Source organism: Fukomys damarensis, unplaced genomic scaffold, assembly GCF_012274545.1.
Source record: "Fukomys damarensis isolate Sample0158 unplaced genomic scaffold, DMR_v1.0_HiC HiC_scaffold_27, whole genome shotgun sequence".
Taxonomy (NCBI): domain Eukaryota; kingdom Metazoa; phylum Chordata; class Mammalia; order Rodentia; family Bathyergidae; genus Fukomys; species Fukomys damarensis.
Window position 1 is genome coordinate 38839565 of NW_022900939.1, and position 18313 is coordinate 38857877.

The 18313-nt window shown below is 40.9% G+C and overlaps 1 protein-coding gene across 6 annotated transcripts in view; it reads right to left on the bottom strand.

The window, feature by feature from the left end:
- Kcnq5 (potassium voltage-gated channel subfamily Q member 5) overlaps positions 1-18313 on the bottom strand; it is a 388898-nt gene that overhangs the window by 26670 nt on the left and 343915 nt on the right. The gene's annotated exons all lie outside the window — the stretch shown is intronic.

Consider the following 18313-nt stretch of genomic DNA (forward strand, 5'->3'; position numbering starts at 1 on the left):
TGTGTGTGTGTGTGTGTGTGTGTGTGTGTGTGTGTGTGTGTGTGTGTGTGTTGTATTAGAGATGGAACCCATGGGCATGCGAGGCAAGCATTCATCCACTGAGCTTGTCCCCCAGTCCAATTTCCTATTAATTAGTAATGTTCTTGTTTTGCTTCCAAATCTGTTGGTCTTCTAAATTTTGGAAAATCTAAAATGAAATTTGGAAAGTCACTCAATGAAATGATCATTTTTCATGCTGTTTGAAAAGAACTGCTTGGCACTTAGATGATGAAGGAAAAAGGTGGTTAAAAAATTTTGGGGGGAAATTTCTGCTGTGCCCAAAGATCATTTGTTTTGGGGTTTCTTATAAAATTTCCCATTAAGATGCAGGTATTTATGGAAGATAAATAGTTTCTAGTTTTTTATCTTAGACATCTCCTCTTAAAGATTAGATTCCTTTTGATCTCTCTCTCTGGTTTGGAAATGGGGGTCCCAATTCAACTCAACAAATTCACCTCAGCCTTGCAAGTCACTGAGTCTACAGACATGTGCCTGGCTTTTCTGTCACTGCTTGAACCGCTAGCAGTGGCTTTTAACTCTGGTTGTGTGTTGGAGTTACATGGGGAGTGTTAGAAAATGCCAGCAGCCAGAATACCCTCAGGACCAACATTAGAAACAAAGGCTAGAACTCAAACATCACAATGTTCTTAAAAGGTCCCCAGTGGCTTAATATTTATAATGATAAGGCACTTATTTGAATGACTTGTGATCCAACATATAAATGTACAAGTAAGCCAGTCAAGAGAAACTCCTAGGGCTGGGGTGCCAGCTCCGTGGTGCAGCGCTTGCCTACTACCCACTGGGTTTGATCCCCAGCACTGCAAAGAAAAAAACCTGTATTCTTCTGAAAGAGACCAGTGTTTAATATTGCTAGTGATAAAAGCCCCTAGGTGAAAAGTACAGACTTCCAGCTATGTAATTTGTAAAAGCATCACAGTGAGTAATAAAAAGTCGAGATGAGTTTGGTACACTTTGACAGAACTTGTGACAATGTAAATTGGAAGACATTCTTATAGTAATAAATAACATCTTAAAAATTTACGATCTGAAATTTTGTAATTTTGCTCCAGAGAAATTTTCTTTGCAAAATGATTCAGAAAAGAAAGCTCAAGGCAATAATATTTATTGTATTATTGCCCACTTTGATTTACAAATTTGTCATTAGTAAATAACAGAAGAATTTTAACACCAGTAGGAAAACATAAGGGCTTCCTTTCTCTGTCTCTTTCCTCTAAGTCATCTATATAATTCATATTAATATAACAAAGTCAATCCAAACTTATTTTTCTCTTCAGGAACAATGTAACCCTAATGACAAGGTACTGTAGATATATTACAGGGAGAAACAGTGTTATTTGACATGCCACTTTTGAATTCAACTCCTGAATCCTTTTCCAAATGTGACTTTGATTCCAGTACCTTATATTATTGGCATGGGAGGGACAAACTATGAAATTTCAGTCGTGCCCACTGTTTAATCAATTCTGAATCTTATTATAAGTTAGGCAATTACTTCATTGAATCCCTACAGAAATAAAAGATAATTCTATAATGAAGTGTTTGATGCATCTGTGAACACATTTCCATGAAACTTTTTTCCTAGGTTATATAAATAAAATGATGAAACATTTGAAAAAATTTCTTGATAGTAGAGAGAAAATGTTTTTATTAAAAAGTCCAAGTATTCTTATCTGTGGCATCAAAATAAAATGACCTTTTGAGATTTTAAAGAAATAGTCTAAGAGCTAATTTTATTATTTTAAATAGGTAATTCCAATTTCCTGTCTCTTTTTTAAACCAAAGTAGATGAAGTTAAATATCAAATGTTGTTAGCATAAATGACATTTTGAGATTGATGGAGACTATATGACTTAACTGTGTATGCGTGTGTGTGTATAACACTTTTGACAAGGAACAGAAAATTTGGAATTTGGAATAAACAGCCTTATCACCCAAGAAAGGAAGAGGAATATTCAAAATGCACTGTGAGAGGAAGTGCAGTTTACCTATTTTCTAATCCTCCAAAAAAGTTAGAGCTAGAATTTCCAGTGAATGCCACATTATAATAGTCCTGCATATCTTCAAAACTCTCAGATTTATAGGGGACTTTCATGTGAAGGAGAAAATATGACTAACTTTTGAGTGAACTTGATTACTTTGGGTGCTTTGGCTTAGCCGTAGTTTTCAAACTCTTTTGACTTCTACGTATAGAAGGAAATACATATACTGTATGTCACATTTATATTGTGATCTGGCACACAGCTATGCAAAGATATGCACAAACACACATAAGCCAACTGTCCCCTTCCGGGTTAAGATGGCAGACTGAATACATGTCTAATCTTGCTTCCTCTGAAAAAAATCCAATAAAATACACTAATGAGATTCTTTCAAAAAGACATACACTCATAAAAGGAGAGAATAGATGAGGTAGCAACAACACGAATTTGGAAGTGGGAAGCAGACAGACTATTTAGGTACCTGACTAGTGTACAGCACAGAGAAAAACCCTAGGCCAACACTGGGGGAAACTGAGACATAATGAGATTTACATTTTAGAAAATTCAAAAGCTCAGGCATCAGCAGCATTTAGTACTGTGGATCCATGGGGGCAGGGGTGGCAAATAAGGTAAGGAAGATTGCACATCCTTTGCCCTAGATGCTTGGCCATATGACCTCGCCTTTTCTAGGAGAAACTGGAAATTGGGATGAGTCATCATCAGCCACAGCTGGAGGACAGGCATTAAAGCAAGAGCTGGGGACTAAGTCACCATATATGGACTAAATATGGAGGACTCAGTACCTCCTGTTCACTATTGAAACAAGAGCAGACAGGCTTTTACCCTCCAGGTAAAAGTTTGGATAAGATACTCTGAGGAATCTGAAAATTCCCAGAAAAAAAGAGCTAAAGATACCAATCCTCTAAGGAATGGTTGACACTGATCGTTCCACACTGAGGATCAAAGTTGATGCACTTAATAATATGATCAGAAATTCTAGTCATCTCTGTGGCCTGCCACACTTAATTATAAAGAAACATCCAAGGTTCACTGAATATCTTTCCCCCCTAGAGTTCACTAAATATTGGAAGAGATCTTCCCATACAAAAATAGATCAAGAGAAGCTAGTAGAAAACAGAAACCAAAGAAAAGAAAATGTCAATATGCTATCATTAATATCTTTGTAGATATTAATATCTTTGTAAGGCAAGATACCATATCCACGCAACAAAATTAGGATGGTAAAATAAAGGAACACTTGGTAAACAACATTAGCAAGAAGCCTTATAAATGATAACAGAAATGAAAATCTTAATAAGTTTGGCTAGTAGAATTGCCCAAAATGCCTAGAAAAACTAGCAAACACAGGTGGAAAATGAGAGAGAAAGATAAGAAAATCAGTGCCAGCCCATAAGCTCAACCTGTAAATAACAGGTTTCCATAAAGAAAGAACAGGGAAAATAGAGAAGAAATTGCCCCTAAAATTAATGAAATATTCCAGATTGGAAAAAGTTGATTTGTCATTGTAAAAATTAAAAAAAAAAATTTACTTTTCATGCATTCTTCCTAAGGTATGCTCTGAAGGATGTGTTCCATTGAAATGGGAACATAAACCAAGAGAGAGGAAGACACAGGGACAGGAAGGATGAGAGGCCGAAGGGTCAGCAGGACGGTGGTGTGGGGCTGACGGGCCAGGGGAAGCAGGGCTCAGTCCAGATGGGAAGGATGTGGACCATCGCAGGACACTCTGACGGCTGTCAGTACTGTGTTTTCTGTCACCAGATTCCCAGAAAAAAACCAGACCTCTATGCTCTGAATTAATGAAGACATTCAGAAAGACAGGGATGTATGAGATCCTAGGAAGCGAGGGGAATTCAAAAGATAAGGGCCATACAGCAGGCTGAGTGGGTGGGCATTTCCACTAAAAGGAGGACGATGCTCCCAGAATGTGTTCTCCAAGAAAAGTCCCGGGGGAACCCTTAAAGTCCCTGATGCAGCTGACCCCAAGGAAAATTTTACTGAGATGGAAGATGTGGAAAGAATTGTGAAAGCAACAAGCAAGGTATTGACGATTTATGTACTACGAGAAGCAAAAATTAAGATATAACGAGTACAATGTGACATAGACATAATGTAGACATTGAATTTTGACTTACTAAAATTTATTGTATGGGATCTGAGGCCAGTCTGGGAAATTTAGTTAGACTCTGCCCCCCGCACCAAAAAAAAAAAAAAATATATAGGTAGTAACTTGCTTTCAAAAAAATGGGGAGATCTGAAGAAGGGAAGCAGTTAAAAAAAAAGAGCCAAATCTTCATTTACAGGAATAGGGATTAAATATGTAATATTAAAAATCAATTAAGCAGGAAGTAGAAGCATACACATATAGGAAAAGCACAGAGATACGTGACTGTAAGAAGAAATAGCTAAAAACAGAACATGGGTGCTTCTGGAAAGAATGGAAGAGTTGAGGAAAAAGCCATCGTATTCTGTTAGAAAGGGCTTATATTATTTTATATATATTGTTATTTTATTTTATTTATTTTTAAAAAACCTTCCAAATAATACTGCATGCATTTGTTGTGTACAACATGATGTTTTGGGGTTTATACACCCGGAGGCATGGTTAAATCTAGGGCAGTGATGTTTAGAGACCGAGCGCCCAAACCGCAACCCCAAACCCACTTATTTCTCACAAAATGCCAACACTGCAGTTAACCCTGAACACTGAAGTTTTAGTTTAGAGAAAAACAACATATACATTAACATTTTGTCTTAAAAGAAAGACAAATAATAGGTATGCCATAGGTTAGCTACCACTGGTCTAGGGGCACATAGTACATATCCTGAGGAAAGGTTAACTCTAGGTCATTCATAATTTTCCTATCTGTAGCGACAATACTTAGAATCCAATCTCTTTGCATTTTTAAAGAGGACAATATGCAATCATTAACTGTAAAATACATATGTCGAATCGGTTCTCTCAGCTGCAATGAACACAGGAGTGCAGATATCTTTCTACATGTGGACTGTAGTGGGATTGCTGTATCATAAGATACTTTTATCTTTAAACTTTTGAGGACATTTCCTATTGTTTTCCATAATCGCTGTGCTAATTTGCCTTTTCACCAAAAGTGTGTAAGTGTTCCTCTTTCTCCACATTATCACCAACACTTGTTATCTTTTGTTTTTGCTAATAGTCATTCTAACTGGAGAGAGGTGATACTTCATCTCGGGATTGATTGAATTAGTGACTTGATTAGTGATGTTGATGTGTTTGTTCTCAGGCTTGCTAATTAGCAACATTCAGAAATGCTAATTCACACTAATGAGGGAATCTCTTAGGTGAGATTCTGCTGCTCTTGAGCATTTTCTCTTAAAGAGCAAAGATGCCATTTATGGATAATTCATGCACCCTAGCATCTTAAATTATGTTAATTATGATATGAATTTCTCTAAGATTCTCTATTAAAGATCATCAATTAACCTTACTGCCTGGTAGAAAACCTGGCAGAATTTCATGGACGAGTTCTTTACACTTAATTAAAAGGAGTTGTTCTGATTTGAGCGATGACATGTAGCACTAGAGAGTTTTCAGAAACAATATGGTTTCTGCTGCTGAAAGTGCTGATCACATGTAATAACAGCCAAGTGCCAATAAGGTCAAAAGTAGAATACAAAAATTGTTTTCTTTTTAATTGGATGTTATTTATCTTTATTCAAATAGGTACACTAGAGTATGTTTTTCATGTGTCCTTAAAAATTATTGCAATTTAAAGCGATGCGAGTTTTATTACCTTCTTAAAGTCACTCCAATACCCACTTATTGACTACTTCAGCATTCAGAGATTCAGCACTTTAAATAATGCAAGTGCAACTCAATGACATATCTTACTTGTGCATGGGCTTGTTCCAGCTCCAGAGAAATTTTTATCAATGAGGTAGGTATTCAATTAATTGACTCTTGAATAATGAAATATTAAATCATTTATCTGTTTATAGCTTATTCATTTTCATTCATTCAAACTAAATATTTTCTAAGTAACTGTTACATGTTGCTACTGTTTTGGCATATAGGAAACCAAGGCCTCACTCAGAGTGGGTGAACTGTTTCTGTCATCTTAATGAAGTCAGTGATTCCTGAAAAGTAGTAATAACATGGGACATCATAAAGATAACTTTATTCTTTCTATGATTATATAAATTATTCAGCATGAGGATTCTTCAAACACACTCTAAGGAATAAAAGAATAAAGGTTGTATTAACATTTACATTTTAACCTTCTATTTACCACAGATAGGAAGTGCCATCAAATGCTGGCAGAAATAAAGAGAGAACATGGAAATTAATCAAGTGTAGCAATTCAATTAATCAATATCAGTGCAGAGATTAGTATTCATTAATTAACTAAAACCACATTCACTTATTGAGCACCTATGCTGTGCTGGGTATGGTACAAGAATTTTACCTAATTAGATACATACATTATATACTTCATTATCACTCCCACACCCTATTAGGTAGGTTTTATTCCTGGAAAAGAACAAAAAGAGAGAAGAGGGAGAGGAGAGACTATAGAAGAGTGGGGAGAGAGGGTGGGAGAGAGAATGTGTGTGTGTGTGTGTGTGTGTGTGTGTGTGTGTGTGTGTGTGTGTGTGTGAGAGAGAGAGAGAGAGAGAGAGAGGAGAACTAAACTATAGGGAGCTTAAGTCAATTTCTGTACCTCAATTAACTTAATGGAGCTCTAGGAAATGAAACAAGTTCTATTTTTACTCCCAAATCATGATCTTAGCCACTGTTTGATTAATTCAATTTCATAAAATTTCCCTGGGAAAACATCATATTCAAGGCACTAGAGTCTTCCTAACTAAAAATGCATAAAACTCACAGTTTTGGAAAAGATAGTTTTTTCTTAATGCACACATACAAAACCCAAATTTTGTACTTCCACTACCAGATTAGCAAGGAGTTTATAAGAGAAGCAAGGTAAATTCACAGTTTAGTAGGGCGATCTTTACTAGGGTGAACATTGATCGACTGCCAAAACCAAGTGGGCAGCCACATTCAGATCACCAAAGAAGTTCTAGCCCCAAGTCTGACAGTGTCCTCAGGGGGTCACGTAACTGCAGTAGGTTAGATTAGAAGAGACAGAAGAATTGCTCCTCCTACTCTACTTGATCATTCTAGAAGGTTTCCCTCTGGAAGAATATTCTGAGTCAGTGGTAAAGTAGCTCAGAAAAGACTTATTTAATCCTGTCTTCTGCAAGGATGAGAACTGTTTTCTTTGAACCATATTGAGAGACATCCAATGGTAACAAAAAAACTTATGCTTTATAATGGTCCTACAATTGCAGTCTTTTTTGTTTTTTTTTGGTATCAGGGATCGAACTCGGGACCTTGCGCTTTTGAGGCAGAACCTACCAGCACCCTCTGAACCAGCCTAGCCTGGTGGCAGGTGACAGAATGTGTGGAACGGAGATCAGAGACAGCACTTGACTGAGGCCCACTTAGGCTAATCAGCCTGTAGCTAATTTAGCAGATGATCATAGACTGGCAGTGAGTTCATCCAAGATCAGAATGGTCCAACAGAATGGTGGGCTTAATAAATGGTGGCTGTTTTAAGCCACTCCATCCAGGGGAAGGGGTGAGTTATGTAGTAATAGACAACTGATGCAAACGTAAGGTGATATGGGGTCATGAGCACTTTTTATCCAAAATACAACGTGAGAGGAACACAGGTTTGAAACAACTTTTGGAAATGATTTTTCACCAATTTCAACGTGATAATGTGTACACCACTTGCTACTGCTCTAGATTAATGAAAGTGGGAATCAAGGGTTTCATGTGCAAATAATTCTTTGTAACTGGAGGTATAGAGATTAATTTCTCTCAGGCAATATTCTGCTGTCTTTATGTCTGGAGTCCAGGAACTGTTGTCATGCACTGTACGTGGCAACAGAGGAAAAAGAGGGTGGCAAGGGGGAAAAAATGGGAGAAATAATTTTGAAAATAAAAGGAATTTGGGACAATGTATGAAAGTTTCATACTGCAGATAGCAAAAAGCAAAGCCTGAGTAACACTTTTTTCCATGGCAGAAAAAGGACCCTGGCCTTTACATAACCTTTTTTTTTCTTCTTTACCAGGTAGAGCACAACACGAATGTGATTAAATGTAATTTTAAAATTGTGTCACATTGGTTTCCCTTTGTGAAGCAGACAACTAAGTATCCCTTTAAAGGAAGTAGTTTGAGATTTACGAATAAAAAATCACCATGCAGCTGAAAAGTGCTTCTCCTAAATAGGGGCTACATTCTGTGATTTGTGTGATGGTTAACTTCGTGCTTATTTTGTGCAAGTTTCAGCGCTCACCCATGGGTTATATTGAAAAGTGGGAAGTCTGAAGAGCAGGGAAGAGACAGTTTGCTCTCCCTAGGGCAAATGGATTCCATGACAGAGGTAGGGAGGGGTGGTAAAACTTACAAATGGCAAGTTCCTTGACGTGGCAGTTGTCACATCTACTCACTGCCCCCTAGATGCCTAGGAAAATGGTAGACCTGAGCAACAGCCCTCAACTACTCGCTGATCTGGGTTGAAATCCACCAATTCAAGGTCTATTCTCATTCTATAAATGATACACTGTGAATCTCTCACCTGCCTCACGATGATGGATGGACCACACTTGAATACTTCTCAGAATAGAGAGGGATGAGTGAGAAGTGGGAAGCAATTTTCTCAGTGTCAAAAAAATATGAAACCAGGATAACGACAAAAAAACTTGTCTCTCGCATCTCTTGGCCAATCTTTTCTTCCCTTCCTCCACTTCTCAGTTAGGAATTGTTCATGTGAATAAGGTGTAATGGATGACTTGCTGTCAGACCCAAAGAGAAGCTTACAGAAAGTCAGATTGGGGTGAAAATTTGTTAGCAGTTGTCTGGTTTGATCTTCCTTCAGCTCCAGAAAGGCCTGGCTGTTGGTCATCCAGGTTTGGCTTGAACGCTTCCAATCATGGAAGTTATTCCGATGGTGTTGGGCCTCTGGCTGGGAGGCCGTCATTATAGTTAGCTTATTCATAACTGCCATCACACACCCACTTCTGGGTTCCGGTTCCACCTTCTGAAGTGAGCAAGAATGTATCTTCAACTTCTTGATTCAGAGAAGGGGGCCAGGCATTGCTCAAGAGAGCATGCTGGGGTGGAAGTGAGAACACTGGTTTTGAAACCGAGTAACTGGTTTCCTTATTTATTTATATATCTGTTACACCCAATCCTATGTTCAAAATTTTGTTAATATTACTTTTGAAAAGGTGCACTAGGAGCAGAATATAATCACATAGTTACAATATAATCAAGGTTGAAGGTCAAGTTGTGATTGTATATGTAGTAATATCTATCTATCTATCATCTATCGCCTATATCATCTCTCATCTGTCTCAGAAAGAATTCTGGACAGGAAGTGGTCACAAGACCAGAGGTCACAAGGCCCATTGCTTTTAGAGGCAGGTAATGAAAACATTTGAAAGGGACAGGGAACTTGTAGTTAGGGTTTCTGGGAGGACAAGAGGGTCTGGTGGAAATCTGTGACTTGACACACTTGTTGGATTTAAAGGCGGATATGGCAGTCAGCCTCTACAATGGCCTCCATGATCCTCACCTCCTGGTTTATACCCCTTCCTGGAAAGTGTCCTCCTTCATTGTCCTGGGATTGTAACCAGTAGCATAAAGAAGATATGATAATATATCACTTCTGAGGTTAGGGTATAAAAGCCTGAAGCTTGTCTTGGGTATTCTCCCTCTCCGTTCTTTCTAGCGGGTGCCAGGCACTGGCATACAGCCATTTGGGTGACCAGAGGAATGGCTGATGTGCGGAAGAAATGAAGCCTGCTGAAAAATGGTCGAACAGCTTGGAAATGGATGCTTCCTCAGTTCAGCCTTGAGACGGCTGCATCTCCAGCCAAGAACTAGATGGCAGCTAATGAAAGAGTCTGGGTTGCTAAGAAGAACAGGTCCTGGATTCCTGACCATAGAAACTACAAGATCATACATGTGTGTGTCTTATGCCACTAAGTTTGGGGGAACGCATTGTGTGATAATAGATAACTCACATTGCACTCAGGTTCCGTTTGAGAGACCCAATTTACATCCGTGTTTGGGTTGTTCATGAAAATGTGGATGCATAAAAGTAAAAAGAGTATGCTTCAAGATTATTCTCAGAGTGCATTGCAAGCACAAAGGCCCGAATTCCATCCCCGGTACCCAAAACAAACAAACAAAAAACAAAAGATTGTTCTCAGCGGTCATTCGACAGTTTAGTTTCTGTTGTAAGGAAGGAGGGACCTACCTAACTCAAGGAGGGACCTACTTGTTTTTTTCTTGAAATAGGAATGGAGTATAGTTTCTGCTAACCCTATAGGGTGATGACAAACACTGAAAGAACCTAGAGAAATCTGACAGAAATCCTGCTCAGTAATACAAAGAACACTTGGATCAGAGAAGAAAGCTCGGCAGAACTTCTGTACAAGCAACTATGAGAGATTATCCCCTGTAGTTAACCACTAGGAAAACACACTTCACCAGAAGTCATAGAAGAAGCCATGTCATATGATCTGAATGTTCGTATTTCCCCAAATTCCTAAGTTGAAATTCTAGCTTCCCAAGGGATGGAATGAAGAGGTAAGGTGTTTGGGAGGTGGATAGGCCGTAAGGGAAGAAAGCTCAGGGATGGCATTAGTGTCCTTGTGAAAGAGCCCAGAAGATCTCCCCACCTCATGGAAATGGGCTCCTATCAGACAAGAATGCCAGCATCATGATCTTGGACTTCCAGCCTCCAGAGTATTCAGAAATAAATATTTGCCATTTACAAGCCCAAACTGATGGAGACACAGCCTTTCTCAGAAATACAATATATACTTCATGTCCTGGAGTCTGAAACCAGAGACCTAGAGTTCCCTCTCCCACCGCAGTAGTAACAAGCACTTCAGATCACCGACGCAGATCTTAGGGGGAAAGAACAGCCTAGGACAGAAAGAAGAGGACTGGGCCACAACTTGGAATAAAGAAATGACTGGCTGACCAAACGAAAAGCTTGGAGCTCTCCAAAGCAAAGCAAAGCACAGCAAAACCTAAAGCCACCCTGCGACTAGAATAGAGACAAATTCATTCAGAAAATGGTTTCACAAATAACTCATTGAAGAGCATGAACGTGTGTTTTAGAATCCTATTGCATAGTTCCTGTAGGATTTTGCATAGATTTATAACAACACATGGGACATACAGTGAAATATGTAGTGTGATCGTCCAGAGTTCAGATCCTATGATTCTCAATAAAATACTTTCATTCTTATCAGTTAAAAAGCCCTCAAGTTTTGTTGTAAGTAGCGCTAACAGGGGTGGGTATTACTTGTTAGACTCCTCGATGAAGCACGTGTACACACAGGCTACGAAGAAGCTCTACTAAAGCGCTGCTTTAACAAGAATCATTCCCATCAGCACGATGCAGAGTTATTATCAGGCGATTTCAGAAAGTGCCAGGAACCATCATCTAGAAAATCGCAGAAAATTATAATCGAGGTCTAGCTGAAGGTGGGCCACCATTATGGAACGTCAGGGAAAATGTTACATGCAGTGTGCAGCGCTTGGCATTTTGTGGAAATACCAAAAATACCAACTGGGGAGACTGAGAAAAAGGCAAGGGAAGAAGATGCCCCTGGAAAACAAGTGTGAAAGATTAGTGTGAGATCAAAGCCCATGTGCTTAAATTAGATAGAAAATGCTGATGTTTTGTAATTTATATGGCTTGGAAGAAAATATCTCACTACAGATATAAGTGATTTAGTTTAGGACATGGCAGTGGTGAAAATTATTGCATTAATAATTTTGTTCCCTCTCATCAGTATTCTTAGTGACCTTAACACGAGAGTCTCCAACAAGGGCTATGGAGGACTGGTGGTCCTGGGAGGAGGTTGAAGAAGAGAGGAAGGAAATAAACTACTATTCAGAGGGCTCAAAGGTTCCAGAATTCCGCACTGTGTGTTTCTAATCTTTTGCCCCTCCTCCCCTCTTTCTTTCTTTCTCCCCTCTTTTCCTTCTTTCCATCATTTCTTTCCATTCCTTTCTTCCCTTCTTGTCCTCCTTCCCTCCCTTCCTCTTTTTGCAGTTCTGGGTATTGAACACAGGACCTTGTGTATCCTGTGCTGGACTCTAACCACTGAGCAACCCCCAGTCCTTTTGCTATTTTTTAGCTGAGACCCGTTGCTTCTCAGCCTTTTGGCTAAGATCAAGTGTAGGTGGGACTGATTAATTATCATTAAGGTCAGCTCTTAAGGGAAGTAGCTTGAGAAGTAAAGCGTTGTGCCACTGCCCCGGAGAGGGGACAGGACACCGAATGCCTGTCCCTTTGTGGTCCCGGTGTAGGGGCTGACATATGTGATGAGAGATTATGTGACTGAAATACTAACTTATTTATTGTCACCTAAGCTTTCCTTTACTCATTTTGCCCTGCTTTTGAAATTTAAGCAATTAGGCCACTCTGTTCATTTTCTCATGGAAATAATGATTAAAGAAGATAAGGAAAGAAAAAGAACTCTAAATCTGGCTTTTATGTTTAGAAAGCATAGATGAGTAGAGGAACAGATATTACATACACACGAATTTTGGGGAGAAACTATGGCTCAGGGCACATTTCCTCTTTACCTTCACCTTAAAGTAGAGAACATTTCTAGGCTATCTCAGATAACGTTAGAGGTTGTCTTCGCAACGCCTGATCCTTAAGCCTTAATTCTCAAATTTATTGACTTGGTCATGTGCTCTGGGCGAGACTCTGGTCCCAGACCCAGCTACTGGGTCCTTGCTCATGACTGCCAGTGATGATGGTTTCATTCTCCAGGCTAGTGAGAGTGTTGCAAAACAAGATGTGAATGCGCAGTTCTCCGCGGTTTTAAGGAGAGATACAAAGACAAGGTGGCCTCTCTTCTGCCCCTGAAAGTGTTGAGTTTGGCTAAGATGTCTGGAACTGCCAGAGCCGTTTTGTGCCTAGCTTGAGGACAAAGTGGACCCTGCAATGGGGCTGTGTTAAAGGAAGGGTCATGAGAGTTTAGTGAAATGAAGCCAAAGTCCCAGTGCTCCTTTTTTGGAGCCATCTTGCCTCAAAATTCCTGTTTAGATCGTACTGTTTAAAGTGTTTGAACTGGCTTCTCTCACGCCTTGCAGCCAAATGCATCCCACCTGGGATGCTGGCTGTTACAAAAGAAACAAGAATGAAGAAGAGATCAATAGAACCAGTGCTAGCAACAAGGGGAAGGGATCACAGACCCCACAATTCGAAGGTATTCAGCATCTTTAGATGGGCTGGACTCCAACAAGGGGACTCCCACACATCGTCCATCCCCGGCTGTACCATGAACACCTGGTGAGGATGTCCCTTCCCTAGCATCCAGCATTACGCCTGAGAGTTGCTTAGCAACAATGATACCTCTTCCTTCAATGGGAAACATGTCAAAACAGGCACGGTCATGCATGTATGTAAGATATATTTTATAATCTATGACCTTTCCTGAAACATACAGATTCTAATTACTAATGACTAGAGTTACTGTCAAATTGTTAAACTACCTGTTTGCTCTTCTCGGCCAAGGTTACTGCGCTTTTTGAGTGCTGTGATTAAAGGCATTCCCGAGAGCAGCAGGGGCTTAGATCAGTCTCCCTGAGAGCAAACTAGGAATCCAGAAATCTAAAGTTTCCCTAGTTCTACCTTAACTTCATCTAGTGGATGTTGTTCATCGGCTGTCTTTTAGCTGCAATCCACTACCTTCCACTTGCTTATCTGTCGGTGGCAGCTGTCCGTTTCCTGATACTACCTTTTCATCTTGAAACGGCCCCTAAGTGACCCCATCGGGGTGAACAGACACAGACCAGCACGTCTGTTATCTGGAGTCTCTTCCTAGATACCTGATCAAAACAGAAATGGGTCACGGGAAGGCCATTTCCCCAATTCGCCTAATCTCCCAGCTCTGGCAGCCTTTGAAGATAATGTAGTTATGAGGCGTGGCAGCTCCGCCTGGGAGAGCGAGGCGATGCAACAGCGGAAGGGAAAATGGCTCCTCTGAGAGGGAATCTGGGTAGACGGAAGGTGGGAGAGTGGATGCAGGAGCAGGTAGGAGGAGGCAGAGAAGAAATGAAAGATGCTGGGAGGGAAATTGGTGTGAAAACCGGGACCACATCCTGGAATCCATCTACAGGAGCCACCTCGAAGCCGGACTGCGGGTGTGCCCAGGGGTTCACGCACACATGTCCTGACACGCCTAACGGTTCAGCTCCTCGTCCTTGAAATGAGGGCAGGGGAACGGGGAGCATGAAAAGAGACAGTCAGGGTACAGCATTTAGAGCAATGCCTGCCACAGAGCAGGACTCACTAAGAAGGTAGTTTGATCGTTGTTTTACACTCAGGGTGGAAGATATTTCCAGGCTGACTTCTAAAATCATACGAAGAGGTTTAAATACTACTGATGGGCAGGTGGAGCATATCTATCTGTTAATAAACAAAAAATACCATTTATAGCATGCTGTTCGAAGTCAATTTTTATGGTAGCACCACACTAGCTCTTAGAATTGCCTTATTTTCTTTGCTATTTGTGCATTTGCTGCTGCCTACTTCTGACACACACGAGTGTGGAATATTAGGAGACAACTGTGTCCCCGTGAAGTGCAACAAATCAATCTTATTAAAAAGTATAACAGTAATGTAGATATGCAAGAGCTATTCAATTATTAAAATGTCATCCCCCGCAGGAAAGGGTGCTAGATTTAGCAGGAATGATTAAAGTTTATAGACTGAACCTAAATTTATTTTGTTTTTCCTTTGTAATATCCTTCAAGGTATAGGCTCATTACTTTTCAAATGCAACCTTTAGTTGTTAATTCACTGGCTGATCTAAATTTCCATTAGTTCTTTTTTTATTCATCTACCCTCCTTGAGCACGCTAATGGACAACGAAATGCTTAAAATATGTAAAGGAAAGAGAAAAGTAGAAGAAAAGGCCTCCAGAAGTGAATGAACAAATGAACCCGGAATCATTGGGAGCTGACTGTAGTGTTACATGTTATTTTCTATGGGTGGTAAGTGGGTTTTAGAAATACTTAAAACTTGGAGAGGCTCTAAAAATAAAAATGTATAATTGAAGTCTACATTTGCCGGATAGTTACTTCAGTTTTCCTCCCCATTAAAAAAAACTTGCATTAGACCTTTTTTTTTTCCTTTTTCACACTATCAATTACACATTTTGATCCTTATTTACACTTTTAGTTTTTCATACCAGAGAAACTAGGGGAAAGGAAAGAACAGAAAAGAAAAAATATAAGAAAAGGAAACAATGGAAACAAAGGAGGGGTGGGAGGGCTGAAGGGAGGGCAGGGGAATGGGGAAAAAATAAAAACCAAGATACATCATGTAAAGGAACAAGCTTCCAATGATGAATGTAACTGTACTGTGTACCTAAAATGTAGCAATAAACTCAATGGAAAAAAACAAAAGACAAACAAAAAAAAAAATTTCCATTTTTCCGAGACCCAATATCAGGTTAACTCAGAGATTAAGGCTGGACTATTGGATTACAGGAGGAGTCAGGAGCCGCCATCTCCTGCCCGTGGGCGGCCAGCAAAACCACCTGAACAGAGCCGCTGTCAGCTCTGTCATTACGGGGGGAGCTGAGAATCAGTGGAAATGGGCATCAGCCAGACAAAAGCAATTGCCTTCTATCCAACAGAGCTGCACTTGGATGCAACCATTTAGAAAACGTGGTGACAGGAGACCTTTCCAATCTGCGACTTGGTGGAGAACAGGACTGCTCTTTTTTATGTCTGACCTCTGAGACATCTAGGCAGATACTGAAGAAATCAGCTCTAGCAAGTCTTTGAAATTCGCCTTCCCTCTGGTCAAACAGTACAACTGCCTTGAATTCATGTTTCATGCTTGAGATCCAGATTCTGCGAATTTCATATTTAAATGTGCTCAGTCAACTGTAAGGACCTCACAGCAAGGAGTTCAGTGTTTCTTCTGAAGGCAGAATGAGAGGAATGTGGACCCAGTGTTCTGTGTCACGGATGTGTTTCTGGTACAGTGTGAAGACTCGGACATACCTGAGCCTACCAGGGCTGCGGTGATGTGGTGGGTGAGCAGAAGCCCTTTTAGAGCTGAATTGAGTGCCCTTCCCCGGTTCCTACACCGAAACCTTCATCTCTACATCAGCGGTATTTGGAGACGGGTATTGAAAAGGGGAATTAAGGTAAAATGAGGTTATGAGGATGGACCTCCAATGTGGCACAGTTAGTGTCTTATTAAGAAGAGGCTATTGGACACAGACAGGTAGAGAAGAAAAGACTATGTATGAGAAGACACAGAGGGATGGCTGCCTACAGGTGAGGAGAAAGCTGTCTGCGGTCCAACCCTGCCAACCCACTGACTTTGGACTTCCAGCCTCCAGACCATGAGAAAATGAGTTCCTCTTGCTTAACTGTCCCTGCCCCGGGAACACAAACAAGGCCACACAAGCTGTACTTGTAGCAGAAGCTCCTTCCTGACCCCACCTGAGAGAAGTCTGGTGAACATCAGTTAGTTGAAAGGCTTCTAGAACAGGGGAGGAGAGAAGGCAGTGTGTGAAGGAACGGCAAGTTTTTTTTTTCCCTTATTATTACAAAAGCTTTACATATTCACTGTAGAAATATTATGAAATACAAACCAGGCACCCTGCACACTGGAAGACTGAGGTAGGAGGATCTCTTCCTGGGCAACTCAGGGAGAGTGGCACAAAATAAAAATGAATAAATAAATAAAGAGCTGGAGATACAATTCACTGTGAGGGCCCTGAGTTGAAATCTGATACTGCAAAATCAAACCAAGCAAAATCACCTCCCCCCAAAAAAACAACAAAAAAGATGAAGAAACAGAATATAGCAGCATCTCACCACTTGGAAATAAGCATTTATCTACTGTGTCTTTCCAGACTTTTTTCTAGAAACATACACATCTATAAATATAGTGCACACATGCATTTATAAATATAGGAGTAAAACAGAGCAGTTTATCTTTTGCGGTCACCTGTCCGTGTCAGTAATTTCTCACTTCCAGAGCCGTGCCCAGCGTCCAGAGCTGTTTTATGACACGGATGGTATTGTAGAAGGGGGAGCTGCCGGCGGGGTTAGGGGAGGCGGAGGGGCAGGCGCACATAAAGATGTGGGGTGTTGCGGCCCTACAGTCAAGGCCGGCCTGCTTCAACCAGCGGAGCCCTGTTCCCAGCCGCTCTACACTCAGCTGCCCTGATGGGGGGCTGCACACGTCAGGGACACAGGAGGCTTTGCCCACCTTGGCAGAGCAACAGGTGGAGCTGGGTGGGGCGGGGCCCGCTTGTCGGGCAGGGGAAGCAGCCAGGAGGGGCCTGGGAGAAGGAGGAGGGTGACGAGGCCCCATGCCCTGGAGGGGAGGTTGTATCCTCGCAGGGGCTGGGCTCCCAGGACCCCACAAGGGAGCCAGAGTCTCTGCGATCATGAGCAGTCCTTATTAATTTTATCCCTCAAGCTTCCAGGGCCTGGAAAATACAGGTTCTGCACGGTCGAGAACAGCAGGCCTGACAGCCTTTGCGGTTCTTCTGCGTTAGTGGGAGATGCTATTTGAGTTTGGTTCCTTGCCAGGTAGAAGAGAACTCTGGGGCCACAGTTAAAGGGAAAGTCAAGCTCATCTTGAAATGAGAAAGAAAACGTCTGATTTTATAAACCTGAAAATTATGCGTTGGCAAGTAAACTTCGGCTGTATAGTGTAGGAGTAGGTTACTTCCTCTTGAAGAAGAAACTCCTTTTGCTTATTGGAAGACCGCAGAGCTTTCCTTTTCTTCTCTTTCTTTATTTTTGTTTTGTTCTGTGTCTTTTTATGAGATAGGGTCTCGCTGTGTAGTTCAGGCCGGGCTTCAACTCACAGCAACTCCCTGCCTCGGCCTCCCGAGTGCTGGGATCACGGGCGTGTGCCACCACGCCTGGCAAGAGCTTTCAACAGGGATCTGTCTGAGGAAGATCTGCATGGTCTCTGACTGGGGCAGGTGGAGCATGTGGGAGGGGAAGAGCACCCTCCTTGTGGAAGGGAAGGGTGCTGCTGCCCTCTGTGTTTCAGAGCATCAGAGTATCAGTCTTTGGACTTTTGCTGGTCAGATATAACATGTGAATCAGAAAAACTATTGCACTGATTTTAAAATAAGCATATTGGGGATGAGTGAAAAATTAAAATTTTATTTGGTT